The sequence below is a fragment of the Lycorma delicatula genome, chromosome 9 (assembly GCF_047948215.1).
Source record: "Lycorma delicatula isolate Av1 chromosome 9, ASM4794821v1, whole genome shotgun sequence".
Lineage (NCBI taxonomy): Eukaryota > Metazoa > Arthropoda > Insecta > Hemiptera > Fulgoridae > Lycorma > Lycorma delicatula.
The window spans coordinates 125,617,602-125,638,152 of record NC_134463.1 but is presented as its reverse complement, the minus strand read 5'-3'; the positions used below and the strand labels follow the sequence as shown (position 1 = coordinate 125,638,152).

The following is a 20,551-nucleotide window of genomic DNA, read 5'->3' as shown; positions in this document are numbered from 1 at the left end:
CATATCCCTGTCAGGCTATAAATTTTAATTCACTTCAGAATTTCAATACCGTACTTCTACACACAACCTCCAACCTATATTATAGTGAATATTTAATAACTATAAATTATTGAATTAAAACAGTATTATCGTTTCCGCGAGCAGAAGAAGTCAGGTTTTTGTACTGGTCGAGTTAAAGCGTCATATAATTTCCAGTTATAACTTCATAAACGTCCTTTGTTCAAAAAAAAATTTTGGAATTTTTTTAAAGAAGATAGCACCTGTTGGAGTCACAATGTTAGAGCTGTTTATATACCACTCCGTATTAAGAATTGTGTCTCTCTACCACGCTTTTACGTAGCGAGGGAGAGAGACCCTCTCCCTCTCTATTCCTCTCCCTCGCCCGCACTGATCCCCCTATCTTCCTCTCTCAATTCCTCTCCAACACCATCGCACTCTCTCCCACCCTATCTCTCTCACTCTATATAGCCGCTCTGTCTCACACTCAACCCCTCTCTCTCTCAGTCACTCTCTCACTCCCCCCTCCGTCAATCTCTCTCTCTGTATATATATATTTTTTATTTAACATATATATATATATATATATGTTAAATAAAAAATACACCGATAAATTTCTAAAAATATTTTTACAAATTTATTAAAATGATTATTTGTAGCTTTCTTTCCTATCAAAAAATAGTTTTTTCAAATTTTTGTGTTATTCCCGAATATTTAACGACATTAATTGAGATCGGTGAAGAAACGGTAAGCTACTTTGGGTGTCGAACCTAGGAGCTCCAGTCACCGTTGTTAAGTAATGGCCAAATAAACTAAAATTACAACCGAACATATAACTTGTTTCCTTTATTTTTTCGATATGGTTTAGCCGCTAATTGGATAAATTAATACAACAAATTTATTTATTTATTATTATTAAATTTATTAATTTATTTTGTAAAAATCAATCGGCGTTAACTGGAATCTAACATTTTTAATCTAATAAATAATTTGAATAATACATACACAGAATAAAACAACTGCCAATTATTGTATAAAAAATTGTAAGATAGTATTAACAAAATAAATAAAACTCACCTTAAAACAGTAATAAGGAATATCTCAATAAATGATGAAATTTGGATAACGTTACATGTGGATTAGGTTAGAATAAACAACATTTTATGTGAAGGCATTGCACTGCATATATTCAGTCATCTATCTACCGATAATTCCCAACTAACTACAAGACAAAACATCTCGGTGAATTTCTTTAGTTACACAACACATAATGCTTCTCATCGTCTCCCCACTCCGGAATAACGTCATCGATAGACTATTTTAAACAACAAAATATGACGAAAAATTATTCATTCTAAAATTTGGTTCGCAAACTGTTTCATTCACCATCAAATTTTTTTAACGTTACATCATCCATCATTACACGTCGTCTAATATTAAATTGTTTTTAAAATTTACTATCAATCTTGCCGAACTTGTAATTAGATAAAATATTAAAGAGAATAAATTTTCACTTAAAACTATAAATGGACATATTACTACAACAGCCAACCATACACAAAGGGGTTAAAACGAGATTTTTACTTATTATTTAATTACATATAATAATTATTTTATATACGAAATCAAGCTCAAGAAATAGTACATGTAAATACGGACCCGCACGCGCGCGCACATACAATTTTGTTATTAAGTGTTACTATATTTTTTAAATATCAAATCAGGAATTTAAAAAAATATATATTAAGTTTGTAGCGCGTACATACACCCGTAGATATATTTATTAATTCACTTTATTATACATGTAAATCCTAATTTTATTTTATTTAGATATTTAAAAATATATTTCGTCGTTTTTAATTAATACTTGGCTCTCAATGAATAAAACAATTTAATCCAAAAATTTTTGACTTTATTTAACTGTTTTATAAGATAACACTCAATCCTGCTACTGCGTAAGAAATTTATAAAAGCACTAGACTCTGTGTTAACCTTGAACGTTCGTAGTCGGTGGAGTGAGGAATGTTTACAAAACAACGAAAGCCGGCTAGACACCGCAGCAAACAACTTTTTTTTATCTCTTCATCACGCATTATTAAAACAAATATTCTTATCTGTTTTAAATAATTTATTAAAATATCCCAATTTTAATTATACCACGTTCCACTTTCCTTTACCCTGTTTTTCTTTCCATTATCTCCCTCCCTGTTCCTTTTTCCCCTTTCCCGTTTTCTCCTTCTTCCCTTTTTTGATTTTTTTACTTTTCCGATTTTTCCCTGTATCGTATCATCTTTATCTTTTCACCTTGTTCTGTTAACTCCGAATCTAAATTGTTCTTTAACATCGTTAACCGCTAGTTCTATGTAATGGTTAAAAAGTAACGGTGATAGGGAAGATTTTTGTCGGACTCCCTTTCTTATTACGGCTTCTTTCTTATGTTCTTCAATTATTACTGTTGCTGTTTGGTTCCTGTAAATGTTAGCAATTGTTCTTCTATCTCTGTATTTGAACCCTAATTTTTTTTTTAAATGCTGAACATTTTATTCCAGTCTACGTTATCGAATGCTTTTTCTATGTCTATAAATGCCAAGTATGTTGATTTGTTTTTTTTTAAATCTTCCTTCTACTATTAATCTGAGCCCTAAAATTGCTTCCCTTGTCCCTATAATTTTCTTGAAACCAAATTGGTCTTCTCCTAACACTTCTTTCCACTCTCCTCTCAATTCTTCTGTGTAGAATTCTAGTTAAGATTTTTTTTAATTAAAGCGAACCAAATCGAACTGTCAGTTACAAATCCTTTTGTTTTTTTTTTTGTGAAAAAATTATTAATTATACATTTAAAAAATACATTTTTAAATATATTATATTGATAATAGTTTAAAAGTAATTTAAAGTAAGTTTTAAAGTAATATAAAAACTATTAACTCGAACATTAAAACTAATTAATGCAGATTAATAAGGAAATGATAGTAAAAAAAAAAAAAATCTAACAGTATAAAATAAAAAGGTGGCTTTTGTATAGAGAGAATGGAACAAGTTAACGTAACTGCTGTAAGTGTATCCCCTCACCCATCCGCTGGTCACAAATTCATCAAAACAACTTGACAACAGTGTCAACATTTGAATGTGTTTTAGCAACAGTGTCAAAATATGTGTTACATTGATGAAAAATTATATCACTTTATAATATTATTAGCTGCTTCCAACGTATAAAGCAATGTAGTGAAAATAAACAAAACTGACAGTAATATTTTCTTTATGATAACTTATTAATCTAATATAAGTATTATTAACGTTGTCAAATCTAACAGTAAATAATATTTATTTACCGTTTTTAATATTAAGTAAATAATATTTATTTCTTTGCGATCTGTAGTGGTGTTTTTAAAACAGTATCAAATTTCGTTTATATGATTATTTGTAATTAGCGTATTCAGTATATATTAGAAAAGAATTTCGGCGTGTAAACTAGGTAAGTTCTTTCCGTAATAATATTTTATATTAAGAAGTAGTACACAATTAAATAATGTGATTTGCATTTATGTTAATATTAATTACAAGGTTAGGAATAGGTTAGCATAATTAAGGGATTTAATGAACTTCGTTTTATCATTTACACTCTTTGTAGGCTTAAAAATATTATTATTTTTAGTTTAGCCGAATATATTTTAATTAAATAAAATAAAATTTATATAGATTACTTTATAAAAATATACAATAAAGCAAAATAATTTTCTTTCAACTAAGTACCGAAACACTAGAGAGGGATTGGTGGGTGATTTATTTGTAAATTTGAATTGCTGAATATTTTATAGTAATATTTTTTACAGTATTAAGTTAATATTTTATAGCAGGTGAGCTTGAAAAGACGTTCTTAGGTAAGAATAAGTTTTCAAATATGTCTTCTATCCATAGCCTGAGTATAAATTCCCTCGTTTGCAAATATTATTATGTACAATAATGTTTAATCTATTTTTTCATTACATGTCAATTATTTTTTTTTAATTTAAACTGAACATTTTCATTTTTCCATCTATATATATATATGCAGCGATTTTTTCATCTCATCCTCTTCATATTCATCTAAATGCAGTTTATTTTAAATTTATCACATGACAGAATATATTCTACAAATATTCACTTAACTTCTCTTACAATCCTCACTCAAGTAAGAATAGTATGTATTTCCATTTTCTTTACTCATCTATCTTTCTTCTCCTGATTCTTTTCTTGTTTTTTTTTTATAATTCTTTGTTAGTACAGAAGTTCTTTTAATTGGATACTGGATAAAACTTTTCTTATTGAGTCTTCTAATCCCTCCTTCCATTTAAAGACTGAAATCACTTAATTTTAAAAAAATTACACTTGTTATTGTAACTATTCTATTCATTTTCTTTTCTTTTATAACATTTAGATATTAAAAACAATGAAAACTTCTTATGAATAAAATTTACATCGTTAACTTGAAAAACTATGCAACTTAGAATATTGAATTTTGTATTCTTATCTAAAATGAAAAATTGTTATATACAACGATAAACACATTTATTTAGTGTACACAAGTATTATGAAATAAAGTTTTACTCCTTAAACATATAAAAATAAGATTTAGTTATTGCTTTTCCCCAAAACAATTCAGAATAAGAACATCACGCCTTGAAGCACCCAAGGGGCCTAGGATTTAATCAAAAAACTTTAATGGGAAGGGTAAGGTTATAATGTCTCATTTTAAAAAGCATTACAAAAATAATAAAAAAAAAATGGCCATAAAACATCAGGCTACAGAAATTCTAACCAAAATGGCAGCCATTTTTTTTTTCAAAAGTGGCCTACAGTGTAATCTATTTCTGTGGTATGAAACCACCACTTCTTATGTTTATAAGCTACTATTGAAACTATCTGTGAAAGGTATTAAATGGCCTTCATTTTGGTCAGAGTTGTAGGATCATATTTTATATCAAAACTTTTTGTTTTTTGATGCTCTTTAAAATGATGTGTCATAACCCTTTTTCTTTTCATTAAATTTTTTTCAATTATCCCCAATGTAGGTAGAGATATGGTTTATGAAAAGTTATTTAAAGTTTGTTATAATTTGTGAACATATGTAATATATTTTTATTGTGTTTGTGTGTGTGCGTGTGCCCATGCATGTACATTTTGAACACACAATAAATTTTTGTGAGTGTGTGTATGTAATTAAAAGCAGCCTATACATTCATATAAATATGTAATGTTTATATCACATACATATTTAAATGTAATAAAAGCAAGTATTCTCTCCCCCCCCCCCACCACCAAAATAACACATCGTAATTGAAACTGCACATTGATATAGTTGTAGCTATTTTAAAATCAGAATGTCTATTTAAACATTTCTATCAGTATAATTATCTTCTATTACTAAATAGTTTTCTTCATGAAAATCTTTTTTTTTTCTTATTTTTCTGCTTGTGATTGGACCTCCTAAAGATTACGCATCCTGTCCTGACTTCTTTCTTTTCTAAAATTCTTTCATTCTTTCCTTGTTAGGTTCATCCACTCTTTCCTTTTCTGTTTCATTGAAAATTTAGATTCATCTACTAATTTTATTTGTCAAAAATTATTTCATCAGAAATATTTAATAATTTTAGATCTTTTCCAATTTCTTTGAACTAGCTTATTTTGTACTTTTCATAAAGTAATTTTTTACTTTTACTAGATTTTTCCTAAGAAATTCTGTAGGCTTTCCGAACTACATAAGACTTCAGGCAATGCTATTTGCTTTTTAGTGTCTTAATTTTGCTTTTTTGGATAATGATGTTTTATTGTAACTGTTTCTTTAAAATGATAAGCCGCTTCCATTTTTTTTGCTTTTATTCCTTCTTTTTGTATGAATGGCTTTTTGACATTGTGTTAAGAAATCACTAGTACAATTTTCTTTTTAACTAATAACTTTCAAAATGCTGTTGTAAGTGATAATTGAAATTTAGTGATGTTTTGTTACAGTTTTATTCTTAAGTCATTCCCTAATAGTTTTAGACTAATTTAAACAATAAGAAATTACAAATTATTTTAAAAATCATGTAAAACATGTTTAAATAATACTTTCTTCACCTGCCTAACTTTACTTCACCTAATTTGATTAAATCATATTTAATTAAAAAACAAAAGAAAATTTCATTTATTTATGATATAAAAATCTCATGAAATTAATTATACAGAATTTTAATGGGAAAATTATAATAGTACTCCTGATAATAGTAGCTTTTCATTGCTATTAAAAGGATAAGTTGAATTAAAAAAATAATATAGTAGAAACATTAGGTTGGATTTATATATTAATCATTGGTACTACATTTTTTAATGTTAATACTCAAATGGATTCGTCAACAGGATAAATAAACAAACCATTAACAATAAACAAACTGGAATTATTAATAAAACTATTAGCTCAATATTTTGATCGGTTTAAAAACCAAAGGTTGAGTGAATACGTCAATCAACTTGAACTATTTGGAGTAGTTGTATTAGAATTTTTTTTGTCTTCAGTCATTTGAATCTGATCTGAGCACCACATGACTTCCTTGTACGCTTACTAAATTACATATGCACATTTTTTTTTTAAAATAAAAGTACATTAATTTTTATTTCATTCATAACTGCTAATATCTTTTTTTTATTACTATTATTGAATTATTATTTATCGTAATTTTTTTACAATCAGAGGTTAATAATTATTATAAATCAAAATATTTAAATTAAAAAAAAGTTTAAATATATATATATGTGTGTGTAAAGTGGGATTCGTCCCGATCTGCCTTCCCCTTGTAAGATCCAAATATGTCATTAATAAAAAATTTATTTGACTATAACTGTAGAACCAATAAAAATAAGTACCACTTTTGATATATCGTTGAAAGGCTCTCAATAAGGGCTTATTACTGGTTCAGTCGATTGCAATCAAAAGGAAAGGTGCACAACTAGATGTTACAACAGTCCTAAATCCAAAATTTCAACATCCTACGACTAATCGTTTTTGAGTTATGCGAGATACATACATACATACGTACAGACGTCACGCGGTAACTAGTCAGAATGGATTCAAGGATGATCAAAATAGATATTTCCGTTAAAATCTGAAAACCGAAATTTTTCGCGATCACAATACTACCTTTACTTTGTACAAGGAAATAAAAAAAGGAAAAATGTGGTACCCCCTTACCGAAAAAGGATCGATATTTCAACTTAACATACTACAAACTTAACGAACGCTCGCTTTGCACGCTAACCTTGACTAATTAACAGTAATGTTTTGATTATCATAAATAATTCCAATATTTACTGAATTTATTATTTAAATACACAAAACATTACTGTTAATTAGTCAAGGTTAGCAAGTGAAGCACGCGTAGGTTAACTTTGTTAGATTATATTTATAAAATAAATGGTTATATTGGGTTTTTTCTTCTACCAGGTTGTTAATATCAATATTTCCTTTTATTTTGAGTTATTTCCAGGTGAAAAATGTGGAAACTTTTTTTGGGGAGGGGGAGAAACGAAAAAGTACCCAAAAAACGAATAATACTTCTTTTACTGGTGTTTTACATTTTTCTATCTCCGCCTTTGTTTTCTAAGATTTCTTCACGTTTTTAAAAAGTTATTTACAAGAATTTAGTAATTCGTAACCACATCTAAAAATCTTTGTTGACGTATCATTAACTTTTTAGCTGTCTGAATGAGATTTTAACTGTAAACTGCTTACCTTGGTACTGTTAATTCTTAAGCCTTCGCCTTTTTAAGGGAAGAATAGAATTTAGAAAAATAGAAGAAATCCTGAAATTTCCGAACATATCTTTACCAATAATCGTGCATTGAAAGGCATCGTGCTGCGATTACATGTAGGAAATCGTGGCAGTCCTTTCGCATCTGTAAGAGAAAAAATTAAACGGTCTTTAATATGATCAGTAACATTGTAAAGTATTACTAAAAGTAAGTATTTCGTTGTAACTTAAAAAATTACAAAAGTAAATTGGCACTTGCGCACTTTCGGTGGTACCGCAGTTTGAAAAAATTTTCAAATCTATAATTGATCGAATCTAGACCTATTTTAACATTTGAATGTATTTAAAATCTATTCAGATATTAAAAACCAATATAACCTATACTCTTTTTCTTTTCTTTCTTTTTCCTGTTTAGCCTCCGGTAACTACCGTTTAGATAATTCTTCAGAGGATGATATGTATATGATGATATGTATATGAAGTGTAGTCTTGTACATTCTCAGTTCGACCATTCCTGAGATGTGTGGTTAATTAAAACCCAACCACCAAAGAACACCGATATCCACGATCTAGTATTCAAATCCGTGTAAAAATAACCGGCTTTACTAGGACTTGAACGCTGGAACTCTCGACTTCCAAATCAGCTGATTTGGGAAGACGCGTTCACCACTAGACCAACCCGGTGGGTAATAATAACCTATACTATAATTTTTGTTTAAATACTCAAAACATTACTCTGTTAATCAGTCAAGTTTAGCGATCAAAGCGAGCGTAGGTTAAATTTGGTTAAATTATGAGTATATTTGTATAATAAATAAATCTAAATGGTAATATCGGGTGATATTAATAATAACAAAAACGTTTGCCACTTATAATTGTAAATACAAATTAACCAACTTCACGCACTAACTCCACGACTAATTAATGATTAGTCGTGGAGGAACCCCATTTACGGACGCCTAAGCAGTGTCGGGCTCGCTAACAGGTTCCGCCAGTAATAACCAAGGGCGTATGTATATCTGCGCACTACCGACTAAACCTCCACTCCTGGCTTCCCCCTTCCTGGGACTGCTTATAGAAACATTTCAACAAAAGAAAGGGGAATAGTCCACAAACACAGTCGTAACAAATCGACAAATGTCACACACCACACAAACAACACTACTTGAAGCAACACATACAGCACGTCAGCTACAAACACCGACAACATCACACAAGAACCCTGCAGAAAACAGGACAAAGCTTCTAACACCCACAGCAGTCAAGACAAATATCTCAAATAGTCACACCACTTATCAGTGGCCACCATCAGACGCACGAGCAGAATGTGCCCGGCCTCATCCCACCCAGGCGACCCCCTAGGCACTCATACGAGAACTTTTCCGCCCCTGCGCCCTCCACCGCCATTCTCCTCTGCGGAACTCTTCATATAATTGCAGCTTCCTCATGACCGTCCTGACGAATCTTTCCACAGTCTTTCACTGTGCCTCACCTTCTAATAAGATTCGTAGGGTATCTTCAGGGCAGAACATGTGCTCACGTCTCAGGTTGCCGAGCATCTCTCTACGCTCTATGGCGAATCGTGGACAAAAAACAACACATGTTGGGTGGTCTCTTCCACCTCGCACTCCGGACAATTTTCAGATAGATCGAGCAAAACAGAATAAAACTTTGTAAACCTCATCGTGGAAATTGAATTCTTACATAAAGTTACCGACCCGCCATGCAAATCCTAACTTTAGCTTTAAATAAGGTTAAAGTTTGTGCGATCCACTTCTCAGTAAGAAATAATATGCTAATTACATAAATATTATTCCTTTTAATAGTAACATTTTCTGTTGTACATTATGTAAAATGTTTGGACCGTCTAATTACGTAGCAAATTTTCATGAGATGACTAAACCGATTTCATTTACAATCGAGTCAAATCACACTGTTTTGCTCTTTCAAGTGTTTTAATAAAATGCTAATCTTGTATCATCGTTATCATTTATTACGTTTATGTATATCTTGTCTAAAATATAATACTACAGTATGTTTTGTGATTACTTGAAAAAGTAAAAAAAAATATACTAAAATGGGCTACCAGAACTTTGTTTTGTACCGGTAAATGAGATTCGTGTAAATTGTTTAGTAAATTAAATATTCTGATGTTTCCATGCATTTATTTATGAATATATAACATTTGTTAAGAAGTAAACGTTATTTTAATAAAAATTAAAAATTGTAATTATCTGGTAACAGATTTCTCCCTTTGCGCGTGCATGTACGTGTACCTGTGAATTCTTGGATTACTGATGAAGACAGTACACGTATAGTTCTATCCAGATGAAACATTACATTTGATTAAATAATAGAAAGCTTCATCACTCTTGTGTACCGTCGGTATATTAGTTAAATCTAGTTTTGAAGGTAGAATTTTATTTAATTTATTGAAAATACATTATTTGCGCTAATTTAAAAAAAAATAATAAGATTGTGATTAAAACAAATTGTTTGATGATAAATAAATGTAATAAAATATTTTTTTATAGTAATAAATATTTTAATAAATACAAAAAAAATAGTTCAATAGCCGATGATAAATATTATAATTTATAAAATTGTATAGATCATACGCTGATGGGAGGAGTATTTTGTAAAGACGAATTTTAGAGGTAATTATTATTTTTTTTTTTAATTTTTTGTGGAATGTCAAGTGAAAAGATTTGTCAGTCGATGACTAATGCGAAGATGGTGTGAGTCTAGAGAGGGGGGATGATGGTGAACAGAACGGCCAGCTGTCTTTCTTCGCATCTGGCTGGTGGCTAGCGTCGGACATCACGCGTGATACAATTCAAATATAACCCTAAACATAACGGTCATTATTGGTATGCGAGGTAAAAATTATAGTCCTTTTCTTATATATACATCTGACATAATTAAATTAAATAAAGATTAGTCCATTATTTTATACGAATTACATTTTATTAAAATAGTATTTAATTTCAATAGGTATAATAAAAATATTACGATAACGTTTATCCGTTTTGTAAAGTAATATATAAACAAACATAATATTAAATAATAACAGATCTATTTTTTCCAACGTTATTTACAATACGACCTCGTATTATCCTACACGTGTATTTTAACGAGCGAGAAATATGAGGTAGATAATATTAGTGAGATACTTTAAAAAAAGCCAAATTCTTACCCAGAATCAAACCCGAGACCAGCAGATTTAGAAGCTAACAACTATATCAACTGATCGGCCAGTTTTTAATATGATAGAATGTTGTAAACTAATTTATATAAAATGAAATAAAGCAATAAGGTTAAAAAAAAAAAAATCTGAAAATTCGTAATTAATTCGATTACATTTCTAGTAAATAAAAGTATCAGACGGCCAGATAAATACAAAATATTGCGTCGAAACGGAAATGAAGTTCAGTCGTACAAATGACACCTTCACTTCTTTCACCGCAGCGAAGGCTGTATATCTACAGAAGCTGTAGTTCTATTCGTAATGAATATCCGAGTATCACTATTAATAACAGCTTAAGTGGAAGATCCTGGGTTCGACTTTCATAACATGATCACATTTCAAAACACAATTGCATTTGTAATATTTATAAAATACTTCGTTTAGAATTAATTTGGTCTCCAAACAGTTAAATTTATTTAAACCTACTTAAAAAAAAAAAAAAAACATTTAAGAACCAAGGTTCGATATTATCGGCTTCGACCCATCATCTTACATCCATGCTGCTTATACGTGTATTTAAAATATAAAATAAATAAAAAAATAAAAATTAATTAAAAACAAAAATAAATAAATAAATAAAAAGTCGGTGTATGAGAAAGAAATGAATCGAACAGTTTATTTTATTCAGTGTTATAAACTCGTAAATAATTATTATAGTTAAAATGTGCTTTACGCAGTGGTGTAAGGGACGGCATTGTAGTTTAACCTTGAACTCAGTTTAACCTTGTACGTGTCATAACAAGGCGGGAATTGTAGCAGCGCGTCGGCGAGCAGTTCTGTCTATGATTGCAGTATGATTTAAAAAGTTATCTCATACTAAATTAAACGAATATTTACAACTAGTTTTTTTTTTTTTAATTAATTTATTTTACTCGTATTGACAACATACAAAGTATACTTTCTTTTTTCGTTTACTCAGGCCATCCGTTATGTATTGCTTCACAGGATGAGATCAAATGGCAATTTTGTAGCGTGTGAAAATGACATGCCTAACCGGGATCCGAACCCGGGACCTCAGGATAAAAGGCCGAGACACGGTCACTACGGAGGCCGACAAACGTCAGTTACTATCACGCATTTTTTACATTGTTTTTTTTTTTATTTTTTCATGTTATGAATTTTGATAATAAATGCCAAGCGTAACCGGAAATCGAACCTAGAATTATTTACTGTATAAAAAGAACGGAATTCAGACGAACATCAGATGCAACGTCACCCATTTTAACAATAAATACGAGTAAGTGTTACATAAAAATATTGTGTGTGTGCGCGTGCGCACACACAATATTTTTATTTAACTCCATTATTCCTTAATTACACAACAGACTCAAAACTTAACAAAATACTTGTACATCACAGATCCATTCTTTGATTTCACCGACCCAAAAAATGTACGGGAAGAGTACTTTTTTTGGAGAAAATTTACTGCATTAGAAATTGTCAGGTCAATTGACATGCTTACCTAACAGTCAACGCATAATACATATTGAAATGGCTGCAGAACTCAATTTTCTGGGTTTTTTTTTATTACTACCGTTCTGGTTGACAAAACAATGTACATTTCATTTTACTTTATCAGATTAAATGTATCACGAAATTGACTTATATCCAAAAGGTTCTGGATCCGAATCCAGTTAATTTTTACGTACGAAAATATTAAACCACCTCACTGTCAATTTAAAAAAGAAATCTGATGTGGACACAACATGACTTCCTTTCACGTCTATTAAATTACATATACACATTTTTGCTGCACTTTATTTAAACTTATTTCATTTGAAAGTGAGATACGATCCTCTAATTCTTTAATAAAGAATATTTTGATATTTTTCATATAAATATATATTTTGAAGTAGTGTTCAGTTTCAGTAAACTTATCTGTTAATAAATAATACATTAATTTATTTATCTATTTACTTGTATACACACGTGCGCACGCAAAATTTTATTATATATATATATATATATATATATATATATAATTTTTTTTCTCACTCGAAGTCTGTTTTAGCAAAACCTTTGTAATATAAAAATAAAGACTGATAAAATTTTCTCATTTTTTTTATAAACTTCCTTAAAATTTTATTGGTAGCTCTGCTCTTTTCCTACTGAAAAATTAAAATTCTCTACAATTAAGAAAAATATATATTAATGAAAAAGTAAAGGCTTTACCATCATGAAGTGGAAAAAATTATTTTTATTCTCTCTCTCTCTCTCTCTATATATATATATATATATAACATGTGTGTGTGTGTGTGTGTGTGTGTGTGTGTGTGTGTGTGTGTGTGTGTGATGGTGTGTGGGTATACGGGGAGAGAGAGAGGTATACGTAGATATAGCTAAAAATTGTAAATGATACATGTACATTAATATAAATCATTTTTAATGAGTCTGATTAGGATTCGGATCTGATACCTTTGGATTAATAACCCAAGCTCTGCAAGTACACACAAAAACATTTATCTGGACAAAAATTATTTTTTTTAAATGCCAAACTTCAGACATCGTATTAACCAAAATTTCGTTTAAATGTTTGGATGGAAGTAATTATTTTGGAAATAAATATATATTTTATAATCGATTATTCAAACATTCGCGATTCGTTTAATTTTAAAGCAATGACCTGAACATTTTAATTTAATTCACTTATTTCTAGAAAATAGTTCATTATCTGATTCAGAAATGCAGTACCTTAAAATTTATTTATTATAGTATACCCTTTTTTAGTGATCCTACGCTTTCTACAGACTTTTTCATAATAACATAATGACTTGTGAGTAGTTAATGAACACAAGCTGAATTCGAACCCAGGACCCGGTCTCTAATTTTCTTTTTGCGAAAAACATACCTTCTTTTTAATCGAAAATTATTCTTTAATTTATTTTATTTTTTAAATAAAGATAATCTATTTCTAATATCGGAATTTCAGTATTCTGCAAATATTATTTTTCTGTAAATCCCCTTCAGCGATCTAAGCTTTTTTATACCCATTTATTATTAAAAAAAAAAAATTAAGATGACAAATTTTATTTCTGCGTAGTTAATGATATCCAATGTGATAAATAGCCACAAAAAAAGAACACCACAAGCTGGGAATAGAACCGAAAACAAGGTCTCCAATCCTCTGTTGAAATTACGTACTTTTTAAATTTATAACTCCTGCGCAAGTATTTACTTACGCGTAATTATTTATATGCATCTTGATTTGCTGAGGAAAGGCAAACCTATGCTTGGAATCAAACCGAGAACCTTCAGTATTTTAGTCGGTTTTCTAGCAATTGAACTACCACTGTAATCGTCCTTTTCGCTTAAATATTTTTTTTTGGAGAAAAATCGTTTTTAGTAATAAAAAATTAAACATATAGAATTTTATTTAGAAAATACGAGTACATCGATAAATTTTGCTACTTAAATTTTTTTAAATTGCAGTGCCTCCTTTGATCAGCTAAAGAAACATAGTTTTTTGTAATTTCTTTATTTCGCGTCGTTTATTATTGTACGTAATGAATGAGATGAAATGGTGATCATATAAAATTGCCTAACCCAAGTTCAGAATCGAACACACAAGACCTTCAGTAGATCAGTCGATCGTTATAGAACCCAACTATGTACTAATGTGATTTTTTTCTCTGTTAGATTAATTTAAAAAATAATAACGAACAAGTATAATAAAAAAAATTTCAGTCTACATAGATTTAAATTTAATTTACACCATTATGTAAGTTATATGAAGACACAATTAGTTTATCCTGGATAATCTCAAGATCTAACGGGCCGATCTCACAGAATCCTTCATAATTTTAGATTTTCTACAAAACCTAATAGTGCGGTCGTAATGCCTCAAAATGAAAAACAGTTTTTTCATATATATTTGCGATGTATAATTCCTTCTTAAACACATAATTAACTAGATGAATCACGGCTGATAAGAAGAATTACTGAACCCGTGCCTGGAATCAAAGCAGAACCTTCGACATGTTAGCAGGTGTTTGATCCAGTCAACCTACTGAAGCGATTTTTTTGTGCCTTGTAATACACTTTAAAACGAAAATTCAATTAAAAAAATTATAGGTAAATATTTTTTAAATGTTACGAATAAAATTTAAAATATTTTAACGCTCGTTCCGAATATTTTCAAGGAAAAATTAATCTTCGTATAATTTACGAGTAATTTCTGTTTACATTATTACTTATGAGTAGTTATGAGATATTTTGTGACTGATAAGGAATGCCGAATGATGCTAGGATTCCAACCCAGAATTATCGGTATATCAGTCGATTAATTTACCAACCGATCGATCTAAGGAAGGTCATTAAATTTTTGTTAAAAATCATTTTCCTCTAAAAAAATGATGGATATACATTTCCAACAATTTTATGATTTTCTTTTTAATTCTTAAAAACAGATAAATTAAATATGGAAAATGATACAATATAAAAACTCATAATGAATTATTTGTTGTATATATCTCATTGTACAAATGAGTGTAAACTGGGTTCTAACATTTTTAATCTAATAAATATTTTAAAATTAGAATATTTGAGTAGACATTAATTCAGTAAGTACAATGACATGCAGTTTATTTATTGTGTGTAAAGAACGGAATAAATACGGTTTTCGGATGTAATATTGCACTTAATAAAATCTTGGGTGTCTGAAATTTTATTTAAGGTAGCTTGAATTACATTTACGTTATACTGAAGTACGTTTCTTTTCAGTAATTCTAATCTTTTTACTAAAGAATTTCTGTTAAAAAGATTATTTAATTTACTCGTATTTTATTTGAATAATACAAACAAAGGATAAAACAAATGCAAATTATAGTATAACAAATTGTAATAATATAAAAATTAATAATATTAAAAATATAAAATAAAACTCACCCTTAAACAGTAATAACAAATATCTCTATAGAAATATGCAAATTCGACGACGTTACAAGTGGGTTAGGTTAAACAACTGTTCCATGGATTCACTAATTGTACTGCGTGTAAGTAATCTACCATGACTTCCCGCCGACAAGTACAACAGTGTTGCCGGATTTCATCATTTTTTTCTCTCATTATGCCTCGCCTCACTACGGCAACGATCGTCAGCGACAGACTTCTTCCACCACTACTTTTGTACAACAAAATTATCATGAAAAATTATTCCATTTAAAATTTGGTTCGCAAACTGTTTCATTCACCATTATTATTTTTTTTTTACATTAGACCATCCATTATACGTTGTCTAATATTAAATTATTTTTACTTTATTGTACGAAGTAAAGGAAGTATTGTAATTGCGATACGTTTCGGTTTTCAGATTTCAACGGACATATCCTTTTTAACCATCCCTGAATCCATTTTGACTAGTTTCGTCGTGACGTCTGTACGAGTACGTATGTATGTGCGATTGTATATCGCATAACTCAAAAACGATTAGTCGTAGAATGTTGAAATTTTGGATTTAGCACTGTTGTAACAACTAGTTGTGCACCTCCCTTTTTGATTGCCATCGAAATTAAAAATAAAATTTTAATTAATAAAATATTTTGATCTTAAAGGGAAGGCACATCGGTTTGAATCAGACTTCATCTCCATTTGTTTTTTTTACCTTTTCTTTTTTTTAATTTAAATATATTGATTTAATATATAATTAACCCGTGATTGTAAAAAAAATTACAATACATAATAATTCAGTGATAATAAAAAAAAGTGACAAAAATTATTAGTGAAATAAATGTTATGTACTTTAAAAATGTGTAAATATAATTTAATAGGAATTACATACGATATATATACATGTATACGTATACGTACATATACACAATACTCGTATTTGTATATGAATAGATGTTGGTGAAACATCTGATTATTTAATATTAATTGAAAATATAATTTAAAATCGTATTATTTTTTTGGATTTTCTAGTTTAATTTCTGTTTAATTATTCTGGAATTTTCTGTTTAATTTTATCCACATTAAAGTTAACTACAGAGTGACTGAAAAATAGTCCCTCACAAGAACAACATATACACTGAGGCATACATACCCGATCTTTAGTAGATTGCAAAAAATTCTTATCTCTTAGTTCATTGCTCCTCTGATATTATCGGACAATATTCTCATAAGTCGGAGTTGATCATCATTTCGTTTAATTGTTTTTGTTGCCAATCATTTAATCGCTCTATCGTTTTATATAATTTTTCCGCTCTTAATTAGTTCTCTATTTTTCAAATTTTCTCTCTATATTCATCATCCCTCTTAATATTTTTATTCTTTCCTTGTCTTAACGTTTTCTTCCTCTTCATATTTACCATCTCAATATTTTTTTATTGTTTATTTGGTTTTAACATTTTCTTCCTCTTTATATCTTTCATCTTCTAATTTTTCTTATTCTTACCGTATTCTAAACATTTTCTTCCCCTTCATATTCATTTTCTTCCTCTTTTTTTGAAATATATTTCTTCATGTTATCTTTCTTTTTCCTGTATGATTATTTCTTTTTTATTTTTGATTATTCAGCAAATAATCCAATAATAAAATGTGAATAATTTACACAGCTAGGTCGAAATTAACATTTGTAACCGGTATACAGGAGTTCACTAAACGGAATAGTTTAATTATTATTAACTTTTGTTTATACGACACAACAGAAATCTAAAACTTTTGTTAATCAGCAACTCACGAAGATACGAATAATACTGATCTAGTAATACGAATAATAAAAGGAATTTTACTCTGTTCTATTATTTCATGTAAGATTGTTGAATTAATAATTGTATAAATATTTTATGTGAATAAAAACGAATATTTCAGCAATTGTGACAACACTTTATTAATAAATTAGAGGATCGTACTCACTTTCAAATGAAATAAGTTTATATGAAGTGCAGCAAAAAATATGTATATGTAATCTAATAGGCGTACAAGGAAATCATGTGGTGTCAACATCAGATTTTTTAAATTTATTATTAATTTTGCACAAATTATATTATATATGCGCGCGCATATACAATTGTGTAATTATTACTCTATTTGTTTAAAGATCAAATCAGGGATTAAAAAGTTATATATTAATTTTTTTAGATGTAACGTGACCTCCACGCTGTTACAGAGGTAGCTTCTTACCTGCCAGACTAAAAGTTTCGAATTCGCTACCCGGTTAGGATCTGGAAAATTTTGTAACAACGCAGTCCCTTATGACTTTAATAGTCATCAGTTGAAAAAGGTAAATAACAGAGCCACCCACATTTTTTATGATATAGATTATAGAAACCAGGAATGGTACGTAAGGAGGTAATGATTAGTATTATATCTAAATTTCAAAGTTATATCTAGTCGACCTCCATATTTTACGGTTAAGCCCGTCTACAATTTTCAAATAAATGTATGTTGTACGCGCGTACATACACTCACAGATCTATTTATTAATACACTTTATTATAGATGTAAAGCCTAATTTAATTTTATTTAGATCTTTTACAATATATTTTGTTGTTTTTAAATAATACTTGGCTCTCAATGAATGAAACAATTTAATCCAAAAATTATATTGAAAGTCATTAAGTGACATGGAATTAAATTTTGTCGGATCTCGGATTTTTTTGGTTTTTTTAATCTATTTTGTCACCTCCGTAATAGAACAACCGAATGATATACTGAGGGTTTTGGGTTCGATTCTTGGCTTGGACGCTAGCTCATATGTTAAATGCTTATTTGGATATTGTCAATTAAAAAACGTTAATCATAGTCTGAAGAGTTTTACTCAGCTTGGAGAAAGGTCGCAGCTTTGTAACATAATATGGTTACGCGAGTATCATTTTAGAATGTTCATAACGTTAAGACTGTGATTGACTCTTAGTTGACGCACAGAATTACTTGCGTAATGCTTCTGTTTCAGATCGCTTATATTCATATAAATACTAGATACGGAATCGATTTATTCCTCACACAGTTAAATTTTACTTACGTAAGAATCATCTGTAAATAAGTTGATAATAAAAATTTTTAAAAAGAACCAATTGGATACGCTGGAAGTCTGGGGCTCGTTTCTCAGTTTAGACGTAATCTTATAAATCTACAGGTTAACCAGCCTCATTGTCGGCCTCCGTGGCGCGAGTGGTAGCGTCTCCGCCTTTCATCTGGAGGTCCCGGGTTCGAATCCCGGTCAGGCATGCCGTTTTCACACACGCTGCAAATCATTCGTTTCATCCTCTAAAGAAATACCTGACGGTAGTCCCGGAGGTTAAACAAAAAAATTAAAAGGTTAATCAGATTAAAGAAACTGAAGATACTGGGTTCCGCTTTGAATTAGAGGGTTTTTTAATATTTCATTCTTAGTTTGCACATAAAAATAATTCTTAAGGCGACAACAAATTCAAAAATAATTCAAATAATAATAAAATAAATAAAAAGTACAGTGTAAAGTTGCATGCTTTATTTTATATTTTTGACTTTATTTAATTTGTTTTATAAGATAACAGTCAATCCTGCTACTGCGTAAGGGATCTATAAAAGTGATAGACTCTGTTAACCTTGAACGTCGTAGTCGGTTGGAGTGAGGAATGTTTACAAAATAACTGTGTCAGCAAAGACACGCTGGCTAGATAGTGCGGCAACAACTTTTATCTTCATCACGCATTAAAACAAGTATTCTTTATGTATTTTATCTTAAATAATTTAATTATTTGAACTAGCAGACTCGCATGCTTCACTATGCTAGATTTGAGTAAATATAGATTAAATGAACACAATTGAAAGTTAGATAAAGCATTACAGAAAGTTAAAATGACCATTACGGAACTTCACAAAATTTAACCTTTCCATTTTATCCTTTTTCCCTTCCCTTCCCCATTTCCTTTTCCCCATTTTCATTTTATCACGTTCTTTTTCCATTTTCCCCGTTTCTCTTTCCCTTATTTCCTTTTCTTTTACTCCTTTCAATTTTCTTTTCCCGTTTTCCCCTTTTTTTGATTTTTTCTTTTTCCGATTTTCCTTGTTTCCCTTTTCCTATTCTTCTCTTTCTCCCTTTTTCCCCCGCGCATAAATCGGTCCAGTAGCTTTTTTAGTTTATATCGGACTACATATCGGAAACACTGAAATGGAATTGTAAAATATTTAGTACAGCGTAAACGATGGTAGATTGTCATTATTTAAGTAATCTTTTTACTACAGAATAAATTAAATATGGATAGGTTTTGTTTACTGAGAAATTTAACATTTTGTTTTTCAACAAATTTTGAAAAAGTTTCAGAACCAATTAATTTTTTTTTTAGCTCCCGATTCATCGAGGATATTTACTTATTATGTGAAATTATATATTTTCAAATAAGGTTATAAAGAGTTCCTAGACTACAAAATCATTAAACGCTACTTAATTCCAGTCAAGGTGGCAGTTAACAGCTTGTAACTTGTAAAGCAACAAAGTTAAGTATACCTGATTACTTTTTTAATAGTCATAATTTCTTTTCCTCAGAAAACCATTAAAATTTATTTAAGATAATGCAATTCTAATAGATAAAGATTAAAAGCGAACCAAATCGAACTGTCAGTTATAAAT

The 20,551-nt window shown here is 29.4% G+C and overlaps 1 protein-coding gene across 8 annotated transcripts in view; it reads right to left on the bottom strand.

The window, feature by feature from the left end:
- The window catches only part of LOC142330041 (uncharacterized), an 80,161-nt gene extending 63,819 nt beyond the window's left edge, over positions 1 to 16,342 (bottom strand). For 2 of the 8 annotated variants that reach the window (XM_075375053.1, XM_075375056.1), the window contains exons 1-2: positions 15,889 to 16,134; positions 7,739 to 7,902 (exon numbers count right to left, since the gene is read on the bottom strand). The gene's annotated coding sequence lies outside the window, so the exon portion shown is untranslated. Of the gene's footprint in view, positions 1 to 1,074; positions 1,231 to 7,738; positions 7,903 to 15,888 lie in introns of those variants that run through there. The other 6 variants (XM_075375061.1, XM_075375054.1, XM_075375055.1 and 3 more) reach the window with 6 other exon arrangements.
- Positions 16,343 to 20,551: the final 4,209 nt, after the last annotated feature.